Consider the following 20,097-nt stretch of genomic DNA (forward strand, 5'->3'; position numbering starts at 1 on the left):
AAAATATTTCAAATGATTTAAGGATTTTGAAATTTTTTACAAAATGTAGTTTGAAAATGCTACATACTTTCCCCTTAAAAATATCAGTATGATTAAAAAAAAATCTACTCTGCAAAGGACATCAGAGAATAAAACAACAAGCCACAGATTGGGAGAAAATATTTGCAAAAACACACATCTGATAAAGGAGTGTTACCTAAAATATTCAAAGAACTCTTAAAAGTCAAAAATAAGAAAAGGAGGGCTTCCCTGGTGGCGCAGTGGTTGAGAGTCCACCTACCGATGCAGGGGACTTGGGTTCGTGCCCCAGTCCGGGAAGATCCCACATGCCGTGGAGCGGCTGGGCCCGTGAGCCACGGCCGCTGAGCCCGCGTGTCCATAGCCTGTGCTCCACACAGGAGAGGCCACAACAGCGAGAGGCCCATGTACTGAAAAAAAAAAAAATAAGAAAACGAGCAGCCCAACTACAATACGGCCCTTAAGAGACAACACACTGAAGATGGCAAATAAGCATATGAAAAGATGTTCTACATCATATGCCATCAGGGAAATACAAATTAAAATAACAATGAGATACCACTAAAAACCTATTCAAATGGCCAAACCTGGAAAACTGGCAACAACAAATGCTGTTAAGGATGTGGAGCAATAGGAACTCTCATTTACTGTTGGGAATGCAAAATGGTACAGCCGCTTCAGAAGTCAGTCCGGCAGTTTCTCAGAAAGCTAAACATACTTTTACCATATGATCTAGCAATTCCACCCCTTAGTATTTACCCAAAGGAGTTGAAAACATATGTCTGCACAAAAATCTCCACACAGATATTTAAAACAGCTTTATTCATAACTGCCAAAACCTGGAAAAAAGTTATTATGCAATAATAAAAGGGTCGATTCACTAGGGAAATGTAACAGTTATGAATATACATACACTTAATAACAGAGGACTCAAATATTTGAAACAATGACAGAATTGAAGGAAAAATAGAGAGTAACACAATAAGAATAGGAGATTTCAATAACCCACTTTCCATATGGATAGAGCAACCAGACAGAAGAGATCTATAAGTAAACAGAGGACTTGAACAACACTGTACCTCACAACTGCACCTCACAGACATATACAAAACACTCCACCCAACAGCAACAGAATACACATTCTTCACAACTGTACATGGAACATTCCTGAAGGACAGATCACGTGTTAGATCACAAAATAACTCTTAACAAATTTAAAAAGACTGAAATTATACAAAGTATCTTTTCTGACCACAATAAAAAGAAACTTGAATGAAACAAAAGCAGCAGAAAAACTGGGAAATTCATAAATATGTAAAAATTAAACAACGTACTCTTGAAAAAAACCAATGGGTCAAAAAAGAAATCACAAGGGAAATTAGAAAATATCTTGAGAAAAATGAAAATGAAAACAAAACATACCAAAACTTATGGGTTGCAACAAAAGCTGTCCTAAGAGGGTAGTTTATAGCAGGAAATGCCTATGTTTAAAAAAGGCCAGAAGTCTCAAACCAACAACCTGCCTTTACAACTCAAAGAACTAGAAAAAGAACAAAATATAATAAAAGAAATAAAAAGGATTATGAAACTACTATGAACAATTATACACCAACAAATTAAATAACAGAAAAAATGAATAAATTTCTAAAAATATATAATTTACTAAGACTAAATCGTAAGGAAATAAGAAATCTGAACAAGCAAGGAGAATGAATCAGCAATAAAAAACCTCCCAACAAATAAAAGCTCAGGACCAGATAGCTTCACTGGAGAATTTTACCAAACACTTAAATAACAATGCCAATCCCTCTCAAAATTGAAGAGGAGGGAACACTTCCAAACTCATGTTATAAGCCATCATTATTACCCTGATACCGAAAACATACAAACATACCACAAGAAAATAAAACTACAGATGAATATCCATGAGTAACACTGATGCAAAAAGATCAACAAAACACTACCAAACCAAATTCAGCAGCACATTAAAACACTTATACAGCACAACAAAATGGGATTTATCCCTTGAATGAAAAAAACATTAAATATGTAAAAATCAATAAATGTAATATACACATTAACAGAATGGAGAACAAAAAAAAGACATGATTGGGACTTCCCTGCCCAGTGGTTAAGAATCCGCCTTCCAATGCAGGCAACGCGGGTTTGATCCCTGGTCAGGAAACTAAGATTCCACATGCCTCAGGGCAAATAAGCCCACAAGCTCTAGAGCCTGTGGGCCACAACTAGAGATCCTGCGCACCACAACTACTGAGTTCACGTGCTCTGGAGCCCATGTGCCACAGCTAGAGAGCCCACACGCCACAACTAGAGAGCCCGCGCACCACAACTATTGAGCCCATGCACCCTGGAGCCTGCAGACCACAAATAGAGAGAAGCCCACGCACCACAACAAAAGATCCTGCATGCCGCAACTAAGACCCAACACAGCCAAATATTTTAAAAAACCAAAACACATGATCATCTCAGTTGATGTAGAAAAAAATCATTTCATAAAGTTCAACACCTTTTCATGATAAAAACAGTCAACAAATTAGGAATAGAAGAAAAGTACCGCAACATAAGAAAGGTCATATATAAAAGACCCAGGGATAACATCATACCCAACAGTAAAAAACTGAAAGTTTTACCTCTAAATTCAGGACCAAGAAAAGGTTTCCCACACCCACCACTTCTACTCAACACAGTACTAGAATTCTTAGCCAGAGCAATTAGACATGAAAAAGAAATAAAGAGCATCCAAATTGGAAAGATATCTCTGTTCACAGATGACATGATCTTATATGTAGAAAATCCTAAAATTACACACAGACACACAATGTTAGAACTAACAAATTCAGAATCAACTGTCAAAAATAATTTGCAAAAAAAGAAAAATTTTGAATTTCTATATACTAACAATGAACAATCTGAAAAGGAAATTAAGAAAACAATCCCACTTACAGTAACATTAAAAAAAAAATTTAGGAATAAACTTAACCAAGGAAGCAGAAGTCTTAATACTGTTAAACCTTTGCAGTAGTCCATACTACCAAAGCTATCTACAGATTCAAAGCAATTCCTATCAAAACCCAAATGGCATTTTTTGCAGAAACAGAAAAAACAAAAAACTCTGAAATTGATAAGGAATCTCAAAGGACCCAAGTAGCCAAAAAAATCTTGAGAAGGAACAAGACTAGAGGCCTCATACTTCCTGATTTCAAAATATATTACAAAACTACAGTAATCAAAGTACGATATATGCACACAGACAGACATATAGACGAATAGAACAAAAAACAGAGCCCCAAAATAACTCTTGTGTATATGGTAAAATGATCTTCGACAATGGTGACAAGACTACACAATGGAGAAATGAGAGCCTTTTCAACAAATGTTGGGAAAACTGTATATTCACATGTGAAAGAATGAAGGTGGACCCTTTTCTTAACACCATATACAAATATTAATTCAAATGGATTAAAGAGCTAAGCATGATACCTAAAACTATAAAACTCCTAGAATGGTAAAAGCATCGTGCCATTGAAATGGTCAATTATTGCTTGCATATGACACCAAAAGCACAGGTTTAAAAGAAAAATTAGATAAATGGGACTACATCAAACCTTAAAACTTCTGTACAGGAAACAATCAACAGAATGAAAAGACAATCTATCAAACAGTAGAAAATATCTGCAAACCATAGCTCAGGTAAGGGGTTAATATACAGAATATATTTTAAAATCCCTACAACTCATAAACAAAAAAACAAATAACCAGATTAAAAATTGGTAAAGAAAAAAAACTCAAATAAACATTTCTCCAAAGAAGATGTGTAAATGGCTGACAGATTCTCAACACTACTATATCAACAGCAGAATGCAAATCAAAAACAAAGATACCACATTATACCTGTTAGGATGGTGACTATCAAAAAAAAGAAAAATTAAGTGTTGGCAAGTATGTGAAGAAATTGGAACCCTTTTGCACTTTTGGTTAGATTGTAAAATAGTGCAAGCAGCTATGGAAACAGTATGAAGGTTCCTCAAAAAATTAAAAATAGAACTACCATAGGGACTTAGCAATCCCACTTCTGAATATATAACGAAAAATAACTGAAAGCAGGATACTGAAGAAATATTTGCACACCCGTCTGCACTGCAGCATTATTCACTATATGCAACATGTGGAAACAATCTAAGTGTCCATCAATGGATAAACACATAAAGAAAATGAGGTATATACATAGAATGGAATATTATTCAGCCTTGAAAAAGATGGAAATCCTGTCCTGTGTTATAAGATAGATGAAACTTGGGACATTATGCTAAGTGAAATAAGAAAATAAAAAAAGACAAACACTGCACTATCCCACTTATATATGAGTTGTCTGATGCAATCAAACTCATAGAAACAAAGTAGAATGGTGATTGCCAAGACAGGGGAGGAGGGGGAAAGTGGGAGTTGTTGTTCCAAGGGTTTAGAGTTTCTGTCACAGAAAATGAAAGAGTTCTAGAAATCTTCTGTACAACAGTGTGCATATACATAACAATGTACCTTGAAAATTTGTTTAAAATTATAATTTACGTGTTTTTTACAATTAAAAAAATCATTTGAATGCACCATATATATAAACAAAAAAGCTAAAATTATAAGTGCAAATTAAAACCATGAAATGGCACTACAAGCCCCCCACTTAGGCTAAAATTAATAAGACTAACACACCAAGGGTGGGTGAATTTCTGAGTAACTGGAACTCATATACATTTTTGGTGGGAATATAAAATGATACAGCCATAGAAAATCATTTGGAAAGCTATGTTTTTTCTTATAAAACTAAAACAGACACCTACACAATGACTCAGAAGTTCCATTACTAGATTTTCACTTAAGAGAAATGAATACAGATATCCACAAAAAAGACTTGTAAAAGAAATGTCTGTAGTAGCTTTATTCATAATAGCCCAACACAGAAATAGCCCAGGTATCCAAAACAAGAAAATAGATAAACTATGGTAGTTCACTACTAGCAACAGTGAACTAAACAGGAATGAAGTAATGATACATACATCAAAGCATTATGCTTACTGTAAGAAGCCAATGTAAACTATCACTACTATGTAAAATATCACTACTATGTGATTATATATACATAAAATTCTAGAAAAAAAGTAACATATCCATACAATACTATTCAACAATAAAAAGGAATGAACTACTGACATACACAACAACATGAATGAATCTCGAACGTATCATGCTGAATAAAAATTTTTCGCACTCATGAAAACTAATCTACGGTAGAAAAAAGTCAAAACAGTGGTTACCTCTAAGGAGAATGCAAGCAGGAATTAATTGTCAAAAATTAAAAGGGGGTTTCCAGGAAGATGGCGAAAGAGTAAGACGCAGAGATCACCTTCCTCCCCACAGATACACCAGAAATACATCTACACGTGGAACAACTCCTACAGAACACCTACTGAATGCTGGCAGAAGACCTCAGACCTCCCAAAAGGCAAGAAACCCCCAACGTACCTAGGTAGGGAAAAAGAAAAAAGAATAAACAGAGACAAAAGGATAGGGACGGGACCTGCACCAGTGAGAGGGAGCTGTGAAGGAGGAAAGGTTTCCACACACTAGGAAGCCCCTTCGCGGGCAGAGACTGCGGGTGGCGGAGGGGGAAGCTTCGGAGCTGCGGAGGAGAGCACAGCAACAGGGGTGCGGAGGGCAAAGCGGCGAGATTCCCGCACAGAGGATCGGTGCCGACTGGCACTCACCAGCCCGAGAGGCTTGTCTGCTCCCGCACCAGGGCGGGCGGGGCTGGGAGCTGAGGCTAGAGCTTTGGTCGGATCCCAGGGAGAGGACTGGGGTTGGCGGCATGAACACAGCCTGCAGGGGGTTAGTGCACCACGCCTGACCGGGAGGGAGTCCAGGGAAAAGTCTGGACCTGCCGAAGAAGCAAGAGACTTTTTCTTCCCTCTTTGCTTACTGGTGCGCGAGGAGAGGGCATTAAGAACGCTGCTTAAAAGAGCTCCAGAGACGGGCGCGAGCCACGGCTAAAAGCGCGAACCCCAGAGACAGGCATGAGACACTAAGGCTGCTGCTGCCGCCACCAAAAAGCCTGTGTGTGAGCACAGGTCACTATCCACAATCCCTTTCCAGGGAGCCTGTGCAGCCCGCCACTGCCAGGGTCTCGTGATCCAGGGACAACTTCCCCGGGAGGACGCACGGCACGCCTCAGGCTGGTGCAACGTCACGCCGGACTCTGACACCGCAGTCTCGCCCCGTGCTCCGTGCCCCTCCCCGCCCCGGCCTGAGTGAGACAGAGGCCCCGAATCAGCTGCTCCTTCAACACCATCCTGTCTGAGCGAAGAACAGATGCCCTCCAGCGACCTCCACACAGAGGCGGGGCCAAATACAAAGCTGAGCCCCAGGGAGCTGTGAGAACAAAGAAGAGAAAGGGAAATCTCTCCCAGCAGCCTCAGAAGCAGCGGATTAAAACTCCACAATCAACTTGATGTACCTGCATCTGTGGAATACATGAATAGGCAACGAATCATCCCAAATTGAGGAGGAGGACTTTGAGAACAAGATTTATGCTTTTTTCCCCTTTTCCTCTTTTTCTGAGTGTGTATGTGTATGCTTCTGTGTGAGACTTTGTCTATATAGCTTTGCTTCCACCATTTGTCTGAGAGTTCTATCTGTCCATTTTTGTTCTTTTTTTTCTTGATAATTAATTTTTATTTTAATAACTTTATTTTATTTGACTTTATCTTCGTTCTTTCTTTCCTTCCTTCCCTCCTTTAGACAATGAATCATCACAAATTGAGACGGTGGACTTTGAGAGCAATATTTATGATGTTTTCCCCTTTTCCTCTTTTTCTGAGTGTGTATGTGCATGCTTCTATGTGAGATTTTGTCTGTATAGCTTTCCTTCCACCATTTGTCCTAGGGCTCTGTTGGTTTTTTTTGTTTTGCTTTTGTTTTTTAATTATTTTTCTCCTAATAATTATTTTTTATATTAATAACTTTATTACATTTTATCTTACTTTATTTTACTTTATATTCATTCTTTCTTTTTTTCCTTCCCTCCTTCCTTATTTCCTCCCTCCCTCCCTCCTTCCATCCTTCCTTTCTTTCTTCCTTTCTTTCTTTCTTCCTTTCTTTCTATTTCTACTAATTCTTTCTTTCTACTTTTTCTCCCTTTTATTCTGAGCCGTATGGATGAAAGGCTCTTGGCGCTGCAGCCAGGAGTCAGTGCTGTGCCTCTGAGGTGGGAGAGCCAACTTCAGGACACTGGTCCACAAGAGACCTCCCAGCTCCAAATAATATCAAACGTAGAAAATCTCCAAGAGATCTCCATCTCAACACCAGCACCAAGCTTCACTCAACGACCAGCAAGCTACAGTGCTCGACATCCTATGCCAAACAACTAGGAAGACAGGAACACAAGCCCACCCATTAGCAGAGAGGCTGCCTAAAATCATAATAAGTCCACAGACACCCCAAAACACACCACCAGACGTGGACCTGCCCACCAGAAAGACAAGATCCAGCCTCATCCACCAGAACACAGGCACTAGTCCCATCCACCAGGAAGCCTACACAACCGACTGAACCAACTTTAGCCACTGGGGACAGACACCAAAAACAACAGGAACTACGAACCTGCAGGCTGCAAAAAGGAGACACGAAACACAGTAAGATAAGCAAAATGAGAAGACAGAAAAACACACAGCAGATGAAGGAGCAAGATAAAAACCCACCAGAAAAAACAAATGAAGAGGAAATAGGCAGTCTACCTGAAAAAGAATTCAGAATAATTATGGTAAAGGTGATCCAAAATCTTGCAAATAGAATGGACAAAATAAAAGAAACATTTAACAAGGACCTATAAGAACTAAAGATGAAACAAACAATGATGAACAACATAATAAATGAAATGAAACATACTCTAGATGGGATTAATAGCAGAATAACTGAGGCAGAAGAACGGATAACTAACCTGGAAGACAAAATAGTGGAAATAACTACCGCAAAGCAGAATAAAGAAAAAAGAATGAAAACAACTGAAGACAGTCTCAGAGACCTCTGGGACCACATTAAATGCACCAACATTCAAATTATAGGGATTCCAGAAGAAGAAGAGAAAAAGAAAGGGACTGACAAAATATTAGAAGAGATTATAGTTGAAAACTTCCCTAATATGGGAAAGGAAATAGTTAATCAAGTCCAGGAAGCACAGAGAGTCCCATACAGGATAAATCCAAGGAGAAATACACCAAGACACATATTAATCAAACTCTCAAAAATTAAATACAAAGAAAGCACATTAAAAACAGCAAAGGAAAAACAACAAATAACACACAAGGGAATCCCCATAAGGTTAACAGCTGTACTTTCAGCAGAAACCCTGCAAGCCAGAAGGGACTGGCAGGACATATTGAAAGTGATGAAGGAGAAAAACCTGCAACCAAGATTACTCTACCCAGCAAGGATCTCATTCAGATATGATGGAGAAATTAAAACCTTTACAGACAAGCAAAAGCTGAGAGAGTTCAGCAGTACCAAACCAGCTCTACGACAACTGTTAAAGGAACTTCTCTAGGCAAGAAACACAAGAGAAGGAAAAGACCTACAATAACAAACCCAAAACAATTAGCAAAATGGAATAGGAACATACATATCGATAATTACCTTAAATGTAAATGGACTAAATGCTCCCACCAAAAGACACAGATTGGCTGAATGGATACAAAAACAAGACCCATATATTTGCTGTCTACAAGAGACCCACTTCAGACCTAGAGACACATACAGACTGAAAGTAAGGGGATGGAAAAAGGTATTTCATACAAATGGAAACCAAAAGAAAGCTGGAGTAGCAACTCTCATATCAGACAAAATAGACTTTAAAATAAAGACTATTACAAGACACAAAGAAGGACACTACATAATGATCAAGGGATCGATCCAAGAAGAAGATATAACAATTGTAAATATTTATGCACCCAACATAGGAGCACCTCAATACATAAGGCAAATACTAACAGCCATAAAAGGGGAAATCAACAGTAACACATTCATAGTAGGGGATTTTAACACCCCACTTTCACCAATGGACAGATCATCCAAAATGAAAATAAATAAGGAAACACAAGCTTTAAATGATACATTAAACAAGATGGACTTCACTGATATTTATAGGACATTCCATCCAAAAACAACAGAATACACATTTTTCCCTAGTGCTCATGGAACATTCTCCAGGATAGATCATATCTTGGGTCACAAATCAAGCCTTGGCGAATTTAAGAAAATCGATATTGCATCAAGTATCTTTTCCGACCACAACGCTATGAGACTAGATATCAATTACAGGAAAAGATCTGTAAAAAATACAAACACATGGTGACTAAACAATACACTACTTGATAACAAAGTGATCACTGAAGAAATCAAAGAGGAAATCAAAAAATACCTAGAAACAAATGACAATGGAGACACGATGACCCAAAATCTATGGGATGCAGCAAAAGCAGTTCTAACAGGGAAGTTTATAGCAATAAAAACCTACCTTAGGAAACAGGAAGCATCTCGAATAAACAACCTAACCTTGCACCTAAAACAATTAGAATAAGAAGAACAAAAAAAACCCAAATTTAGCAGAAGGAAAGAAATCATAAAAATCAGATCAGAAATGAAGGAAAAAGAAATGAAGGAAACGATAGCAAAGAACAATAAAACTAAAAGCTGGTTCTTTGAGAAGATAAACAAAATTGATAAACCATTAGCCAGACTTCTCAAGAAAAAAAGGGAGAAGACTCAAATCAATAGAATTAGAAATGAAAAAGGAGAAGTAACTGATACTGCAGAAATAAAAAAGATCATGAGAGATCACTACAAGCAACTCTATGCCAATAAAATGGACAACCTGGAAGAAATGGACAAATCTTAGAAATGCACAACCTGCCAAGACTGAATCAGGAAGAAATAGAAAATATGAACAGAACAATCACAAGCACTGAAATTGAAACTGTGATTAAAAATCTTCCAACAAACAAAAGCCCAGGACCAGATGGCTTCACAGGCGAATTCTATCAAATATTTAGATAAGAGCTAACACCTATCCTTCTCAATCTCTTCCAAACTATAGCAGAGGGAGGAACACTCCCAAGCTCATTCTACGAGGCCACCATCACCGTGATACCAAAACCAGACAAGGATGTCACACAGAAAGAAAACTACAGGCCAATATCACTGATGAACATAGATGCAAAAATCCTCAACAAAATACTAGCAAACAGAGTCCAACAGCACATTAAAAGGATCATACACCAAGTTCAAGTGGGGTTTATTCCAGCAATGCAAGGATTCTTCAATATACGCAAATCAATCAACGTGATACACCATATTAACAAACAGAAGAAGAAAAACCATATGATCATCTCAATAGATGCAGAGAAAGCTTTCGACAAAATTCAACACCAATTTATGATAAAAACCTTGCAGTAAATAGGCATAGAGGAAACTTTCCTCAACATAATAAAGGCCATATGTGACAAACCAACAGCCAACATCGTCCTCAATGGTGAAAAATTGAAAGCATTTCCACTAGGATCAGGAACAAGACAAGGCTGCCCACTCTCACCACTCTGATTCAACAGAGTTTTGGAAGTTTTAGCCACAGCAATCAGAGAAGAAAAGGAAATAAAAGGAATCCAAATTGGAAAAGAAGTAAAGCTGTCACTGATGGCAGATGACATGATACTATACATAGAGAATCCTAAAGATGCTACCAGAAAACTACCAGAGCTAATCAATGATTTTGGGAAAGTAGCAGGATACAAAATTAATGCACAGAAATCTCTGGCATTCCTTTACACTAATGATGAAAAATCTGAAAGTGAAATCAAGAAAACACTCCCATTTACCATTGCAACAAAAAGAATAAAATATCTAGGAATAAACCTACCTAAGGAGACAAAAGACCAGTATGCAGAAAATTATAAGACACTGATGAAAGAAATTAAAGATGATACAAATAGATGGAGAGATATACCATGTTCTTGGATTGGAAGAATCAACATTGTGAAAATGACTCTACAATCCAAAGCAATCTACAGATTCAATGCAATGCCTATCAAACTACCACTGGCATTTTTCACAGAACTAGAACAAAAAGTTTCACAAGTTGTATGGAAACACAAAAGACCCTGAATAGCCAAAGCAATCTTGAGAACGAAAAACGGAGCTGGAGGAATCTGGCTCCCTGACTTCAGACTATACTACAAAGCTACAGTAATCAAGACAGTATGGTACTGGCACAAAAACAAAAAGATAGCTCAATGGAACAGGATAGAAAGCCCAGAGATAAACCCACGCACATATGGTCACCTTATCTTTCATAAAGGAGTCAGGAATGTACAGTGGAGAAAGGACAGCCTCTTCAATAAATGATGCTAGGAAAACTGGACAGGTACATGCAAAAGTATGAAATTAGATCACTCCCTAATACCATACACAAAAATAAGCTCAAAATGGATTAAAGACCTAAATGTAAGGCCAGACACTATCAAACTCTTAGAGGAAAACATAGGCGGAACACTCTATGACATAAATCACAGCAAGATCCTTTGACCCATCTCCTAGAGAAATGGAAATAAAAGCAAAAATAAACAAATGGGACCTAATGAAACTTTAAAGCTTTTGCACAGCAAAGAAAACCATAAACAAGACCAAAAGACAACGCTCAGAATGGGAGAAAATATTTGCAAATGAAACCGACAAAGGATTAATCTCCAAAATTTATAAGCAGCTCACGGAGCTTAATACCAAAAAAACAAACAACCCAATCCAAAAATGGGCAGAAGACCTAAATAGGCATTTCTCCAAGGAAGATATACAGACTGCCAACAAACACATGAAAGAATGCTCAACGTCACTAATCATTAGAGAAATGCAAATCAAAACTACAATGAGATATCATCTCACACCAGTCAGAATGGCCATCATCAAAAAATCTACAAACAATAAATGCTGGAGAGGGTGTGGAGAAAAGGGAACCCTCTTACACTGTTGGTGGGAATGTGAATTGATACAGCCACTGTGGAGAACAGTATGGAGGTTCCTTAAAAAACTACAAATAGAACTACCATATGACCCAGCAATCCCACTACTGGGCATATATCCTTAGAAAACCATAATTCAAAAAGAGTCATGTACCAAAATGTTCATTGCAGCTCTATTTACATTACCCCGCAGATGGAAACAACCGAAGTGTCCATCATTGGATGAATGGATAAAGAAGATGTGGCACATATATACAATGGAATATTACTCAGCCACAAAAAGAAACGAAATTGAGCTATTTGTAATGAGGTGGACAGACCTAGAGTCTGTCATACAGAGTGAAGTAAGTCAGAAAGCGAGAGACAAATACCGTGTGCTAACACATATATATGGAATTTAAGAAAAAAAAATGTCATTAAGAACCTAGGGGTAAGACAGGAATAAAGACACAGACCTACTAGAGAATGGACTTGAGGATATGGGGAGGGGGAAGGGTAAGCTGTGACAAAGCGAGAGAGAGGTATGGACATATATACACTACCAAACGTAAGGTAGATAGCTAGTGGGAAGCAGCCGCATAGCACAGGGATATCAGCTCGGTGCTTTGTGACCGCCTGGAGGGGTGGGATAGGGAGGGTGGGAGGGAGGGAGACGCAGGAGGGAAGAGATATGGGAACATATGTATATATATAACTGATTCATTTTGTTGTAAAGCAGAAACTAACACACCATTGTAAAGCAATTATACTCCAATAAAGATGTTTAAAAAAAAAATTATAAGGGAACTTTCTGGCGTAATGGTAATATATTTTGGAAGGTATATACATGCATCAAAACACAGCAAGTGTATGCTTAAAATTCGTGCATTTCAGTGTACATAAATTTTGCCTCAACGAAAAATGTCAAAGTTTTGTTTTCAAAAGGAAAAATTTAGGGACTTCCCTGGTGACACAGTGGTTAAGAATCCACCTGCCAATGCAGGAGACACAAGTTTGATCCCTGGTGTGGGAAGATCCCACACGCTGCGGAGCAACTAAGCCCGTGTACCACAACTACTGAGCCTGCGCTCTAGAGCCCGCAAGCCACAACTACTGAAGCCTGTGCACCTAGAGCCTGTGCTCTGCAACAAAAGAAACCACCGCAATGAGAAGTCCACGCACTGCAACCACGAGTAGCCCTGCTCGCCGCAACTACAGAAAAGCCTGCACGCGGCAACAAGACCCAATACAGCCAAAAATAAATAAATAATTTTTTTTTAAAAAGGAAAAATTTATAAAGGAATACTGAACTCTACTTACTCATAAGTATGCGGAAGTATTTAAGGGGAAAGCCTACTGATGCCTGAAACAAAATGCATCAAAAAATTAGGATAAATTAATGGATAGTGAGAGAAATAGATAAATGGATAGATATGTGACAAAGTAAATAAAATGGTAATGGTAATATCTAGGTGGTGGATATATGGGTCTTCACTGTAAAACTCAATTTTGCTGTATGCTTGAAATTTCTCATAAAAGTATGTTGAAAAAAACTATGGGATATATTTAAAGCAGTGATTAAAAGAACATCCATACACTTAAACACTCTTATCAATAGAAATGAAATATAAATAAATTAGCAGCTCAAAAGACTTGAAAAAGAATAACAAAGTAAACCAAAGAAAGCACAAAGCAGAAAAGAAGGATAAAAGCTGAAATTAATAAGGTAGAAAATGGAGAAAAAGATCTAAATAATAAGTCAAAATGATTTCTTTTAAATTAACAAAATAGATAATCAACCATCCAACTTAATAAAGCAAAGGAGAAAGCATAGATAAACAACATAATAAATGACAAGGGGAAAATAAGCATTGAAACAGAAGAAAAAAAGTTTAAATCATAAGAAATTACTTTGCAGACTTCTAGGCAAATAAATTTCAAAATATAGATTAAATAGGTAATATACTAGAAAAAGTTTACCAAAATTAAACCTATGAGAAATATAAAGTTTAAATTGACCAATTTCTGTTGAAGAAACAAAGTTATCAATACACCATTCAACAAAAAAAAGCACCAGACCCAGATGGTTTCACAAATCTACCAAAACTCTGAATACCAATCCCAATGCTCCACAAATAGTTCCAGAGCATTAAAAAATGAAGGAAAACTTACCAAATCTTTGTATGAAGCAAGAATAATGATAAGAGAATAACTGATAAACACGATGTAAAGAAAAAAACCAACATCACGTATGACTATAAAAGTATTAAACTTAAAAATTAGCGAACAGCGCTTCCCTGGTGGCGCAGTGGTTGCAAGTCCGCCTGCCGATGCAGGGGATGCGGGTTCGTGCCCCGGTCCGGGAGGATCCCACGTGCTGCGGAGCAGCTGGGCCCGTGAGCCACGGCCACTGGGCCTGCGCGTCGTGAGCCTGTGCTCCGCAGCGGGAGAGGCCACAACAGTGAGAGGCCCGCGTACCACAAAAAAAAAAATTAGTGAACAGAATCCCACATCACGAAAATACTACACCAAGACCAATTGAGATTTATTCCAGAAAAGCAATATTAGTTCCTTAATAGATCTACGGGAAAAAAACAAAACAAAACTTGATTCTATCCACAGATGATGAAAAAGCTTTCAACAAAATTCAATATCCATTCCTGGAAAAAAACAAAAACAAAGTGATAGATCCTCTCTTAACATGACAAAATATATATACTTTAGCCCCAGAGCCAGTATATTTCTTCATAAGGAAACACTAGGAGCTTTTACACTAAAATTAGGAAAAAGACAAGGATGTATATCACCTCCACTGGCATTCAATATTTTATTGGAAGTAAAAGCCAATGCAATTAGATGAGAGAAAGCAAACAGAAGAATAAAAATTGGAAAAGAAGTAAAACTATTTCTATTTGCAGACAACATGATAGTGTATCTGATAAACCCTAGAGAATCAATGCTAAAACTAACTCAAGCAATAACAGAATTGAGTAAGGCATCAGGGTATAAAATTAACATAATCCATACTACCAAAAATAATATACATATTCAATGCAATCTCTATCAAAATTCCAATGGCATTTTCACAGAATTAGAACAAACAATCCTAAAATTTGTATGGACCACAAAAGACACCAAATAGCCAAAACAATCTTGAGAAAAAAGAAAAAGCTGGAGGAATCATGCCTCCTGATTTCAGTCTATATTACAAAGCATTCAAAACAATATGGTTTCGGCATAAAAACAGACACATAGATCAATGGAACAGATTAGAGAGCTCAGAAATAAACCCATGTGCATATCATCAATTAATTTACATCAAAGAAGTCAAGACTATACAATGAGGAAATACTCTCTTCAATAAATGGTGTTGAGAAAGCTGGATAGTCATGTGTAAAAGAATGAAACTGGGCCATTATCTTACACCATACACAAAAATGAACTCAAAATGGATTTAAGACTTAAACATAAGACCTGAAACCACAAAACTCCTAGAATAAAACATAAGGGAAAATATCCTTGACATAAGTCTTGGTAATGATTTTTGGAAATAGACAACAAAAGCAAAAATCAACAAATACGGCTACATTAAACGAAAAGGTTTCTGCACAGCAAAGGAAACTATCAATAAAATGAAAAGGCAATGTACTGAATGGGAGAAGATATGTGTAAATCACATATCTAATAACAAGTTAATATCCAAAATACAGATGACTCTTGAAGAACTCAGGGGTTGGGGTATCAACTCCTCCCTCCCCGCCACAGTCAAAAATCCTCATATAACTTTCAACCCTCCACATCCCCAGATCCACATCCATGGATTCAACCAAACTCAATAGTGTAGTACCGCAGTACACATGTATTGGAAAAAATTGACGTATAAGTGGACCGTTGCAGTTCAAACCAGTGTCGTTCAAGGGTCAACTGTATATAAGAAACTCATACAGTGCTTGCTTCGGCAGCACATATACTAAAACTGGAATGATACAGAGAGGAATAGCATGGCCTCTGCACAAGGATGGCATGCAAATTCGTGAAGTGTTCCATATTTTTACAGTACTACAAAGCTACAGTAATCAAAGCAGCATGGTACTGGTACAAAAACAGGCATACAGATCAATGGAACAGAATAGAGAGCCCAGAAATAAACCCACACACCTACAGTCAATTAATCTTCAACAACGGAGGCAAGAATATAAAATCGGAAAAAGACAGTCTATTCAGCAAGTAGTGCTGGGAAAGCTGGACAGCTGCATGTAAATCAATGAAGTTAGAACACACCCTTACACCATGCACAAAAAAAAAACAAACTCAAAATGGCTTAAAGACTTAAACACAAGACATGATACCATAAAACTCCTAGAAAAGAGCACAGGCAAAACGTTCTCAGACATAAATCATACCAATGTTTTCTTAGGGCAGTCTCCTAAGGTAATAGAAATAAACAAATGGAACCTAATCAAACTTACAAGTTTTGGCACAGCAAAGGAGACCATTAAAGAAAAAAAGAAAAGAAAAGACAGCCTACTGAATGGGAGAAAATATCTGCAAATGATGCGACAGACAAGAGCTTAATCTCCAAAGTATACAAACAGCTCATACAACAACAAAACAAACAACCCAATCAAAAAATGGGCAGAAGACCTTAATAGACATTTCTCCAAAGAAGACATACAGATGGCCAGTAGGCACATGAAAAGATGCTCAACATCACTCATTATTAGAGAAATGCAAGTCAAAACTACAGTGAGGTACCACCTCACACGAGTCAGAATGGCCATCATTAAAAAGTCTACAAATAACAAATATTGAAGAGGATGTGGAGAAAAGCTAACCCTCCTACACTGTTGGTGGAAATGTAAACCACTATGGAAGCCACTATGGAAAACAATGTGGAGGTTCCTCAGAAAACTAAAAATAGAATTACCACATGAGTCAGCAATCCGACTCCTAGAAACATACCCACACAAAACAACAATTCAAAAAGACACATGCGCACCTATGTTCATAGCAGCACTGTTCACAACAGCCAAGACATGTAAACTACCTAAATGTCCATCGACAGATGAATGGATAAGGAAGATGTGGTACATATATACAATGGAATACTACTCAGCCATAAAAAAGAATGAAATAATGCCATTTGCAGCAACATGGATGCAACTAGAGATTATCATACTAAGTAAAGTAAGTCAGAAAGAGAAAGACAAATACTGTATGATATCATGTATATGTGGAATCTAGAATATGGCACAAATGAACCTATCTGCAAAACAGAAGCAGACTCATAGAGAACAGACTTGTGATTGCCAAAGGGGGGGGGGGGGGAGAGGAATGGATTGGGAGTTTGGGGTTGGTAGATGCAAACTATTACATTTAGAATGGATAAACAACAAGGTCCTAATGTATGGCACAGGAAACTATACTCAATATCCTGTGATAAACCATAATGGAAAAGAATATAAAAAAAAGCATGTCTGTATGTGTATAACTGAGTCACTCTGCTGTACAGCAGAGATTGGCACAGCATTGTAAATCAACTATACTTCAATTTTTAAAAAAAGGTGGGGGGGAGAAAAAAAATTCATATAACTCAATAGCAAAAAACAAACAATCCAATTAAAAAAGGGACAGAGATCTGGACAAAGAGTTTTCAAAAGAAGACATACAATGCAATCCCTATCAAAATACACATGACATTTTTCACACAACTAGAACAAATAATTCTAAAATTTGTATGGAAACACAAAAGACCCCAAAGAGCCAAAATAATTTTGAGAAAGAAGAACAAAGATGAAGGTATTACGCTCCCTGCTTTCAAACTGTACTACAAAGCAAAAGTAACCAAAATAGTATGGTACTAGCACAAAAACAGACACATAGCTCAATGGAACAGAATACACAGCCCAGAAATGAATCCAAACTTAACATGGGTAATTAATCTACAACAAAGAAGGTAAGAACATACAATAGGGAAAAGACAACCTCTTCAATAAATGGTGCTAGGAAAACTGGACAATTACATGCAAAAGAATCAAACTGGACTACTTTTTCACACCATACACAAACATACACTCAAAATAGATTAAAGACTTAAATTTAAGATTTGAAACCATAAAACTTTTAGAAGAAAACGGCAGTATGCTCTTTGGCATTGGTCTTAGCAATATTTTTTGGACACGTCTCCTTAAGCGAGGGAAGCAAAAGCAAAAATAAACAAATGGGACTATATCAAACCAAAAAGCTTTTGCACAGTGAAGGAAACTATCGAAAAAACCAAAAGCCAACCTACTGAATGGCAGAAGATATTTGCAAATGATATATCTGATAATGGGTTAATATCCAAAATATACAATGAACTCAACATCAAAAAAACAAACAACCGATTATAAAATGAGCTGAGGACCTGAACAGACATTTTTCCAAAGAAAACATACAGATGACCAACAGACACATGACAAGATGTTCAACATCACTAATCATGAGGAAAATGCAAATTAGAACAACAATGAGATATCACCTTACACCTGTCAGAATGGCTATTATCAAAAAGACAACAAATAACAAGTGTTGGCAAAGATGTAGAGAAAAGGGAACCTCTGTGCACTGTTGGTGGGAATGTAAATTGATACAGGCACTGTGGGAAACGGTATGGAGGTTCCTCAAAAAAATTAAAAATAGAAATACCATACAATCCAGCATTCCACTTTTGGGTATTTTTCCAAGAAAACAAAAACACTAATTTGAAAAGATATATGCACCCCTTTGTTCACTGCAGCATTATTTACAATAGCCAACATGGAAGCAACCTAAGTGTCCATGGATAAATGAATGAATAAAGATGTCATACATATGGACTGTTCCTCAGCCATAAAAAAGAATGAAATCTTGCCATTTGTGACAACCTGGACCTAAAGGGTATTATGCTAAGTGAAATAAGTCAGACCGAAAAAGACAAATTCCATACGATTTCACTTATATGTGAAATCTAAAAAACAAAACAAATGAACAGACATAACAAAACAGAAACAGATTCACATACAATCAACCCTCTGATGGTTGCTAGGGGCAGGGGGTTGTGGGGGATGAGTGAAATAGGTGAGGGAGATTAAGAGGAACAAACTTCCAGTTACAAAGTAAGTCAACGGGGGCTTCTCTGGTGGCGCAGTGGTTGAGAGTCTGCCTGCCAATGCAGGGGACATGGGTTCGTGCCCCAGCCCGGGAATATCCCACATGCCACAGAGTGGCTAGGCCCGTGAGCCATGGCCGCTGAGCCTGCGCGTCCGGAGCCTGTGCTCCGCAACGGGAAAGGCCACAACAGTGAGAGGCCCACGTACCGCAAAAAATAAAAATAAAAAAAAATAAGTCAAGGGACTATAACAGTACAGCGTTAAGAAATATAATCAGTAATATTGTGATAACTTTGTACGGTGACAGACCTAGACTTACTGTGGTGATCATTTTGTATAAAATGATATAACATATAAAAATATCACTATGTTTTACACTTGAAACTAATATAATATTGTAAGTCAATTATACTTCAGTTAAAATAAAACTAATCATAATTAGTAAAAAATAAATAAATTTCAATTAAAAATAAAATCAAATAAAAAATAAAAATGACATTCCATCAGTAAGGCTATGAGGAAACAGAACTCTCTTACATTACTGAGAGGAATTCAGCAATTTCCAACAAAATTACAAACATATTTACCTTTTGATTCAGCAATCCCACTTCTAGGAATTTCCCCTGAAGATACACCTCCAACAATACAAAAATAATCAAGCACCAGGTTATTCATGACAGCTTTTTAGTAACTGTAAAATTTTGGCACTGTCTTTAAGATCCATACCTAGGAAACTGGCTAAACAAATCATGATACATTCACACAACGAAGTACAATAAGCAGCTATAAAAAATGAGTAAGAGTATTATTAATTGATATAGTGATTTCCAAGATATATTAGTAAATAGAAAAAGCAAAGTGCAAAGAGTATCTATAGTATGCCATAGATATAACCACTA

The 20,097-nt window shown here is 37.3% G+C and overlaps 1 protein-coding gene and 1 non-coding gene across 4 annotated transcripts in view; one reads left to right on the plus strand and one right to left on the minus strand.

Annotated features, from left to right (window-relative positions):
- The window catches only part of RSRC1 (arginine and serine rich coiled-coil 1), a 457,053-nt gene that overhangs the window by 422,964 nt on the left and 13,992 nt on the right, over positions 1-20,097 (minus strand). The window lies entirely within an intron of this gene.
- LOC113624084 (U6 spliceosomal RNA) lies at positions 16,015-16,121 on the plus strand. The gene has a single exon (XR_003434207.1). It is a non-coding gene; the product is annotated as a U6 spliceosomal RNA (small nuclear RNA).

The sequence above is a fragment of the Aethalodelphis obliquidens genome, unplaced genomic scaffold (genome assembly GCF_003676395.1).
Source record: "Aethalodelphis obliquidens isolate GAN/ISIS:26980383/991018 unplaced genomic scaffold, ASM367639v1 scaffold1, whole genome shotgun sequence".
NCBI lineage: Eukaryota > Metazoa > Chordata > Mammalia > Artiodactyla > Delphinidae > Aethalodelphis > Aethalodelphis obliquidens.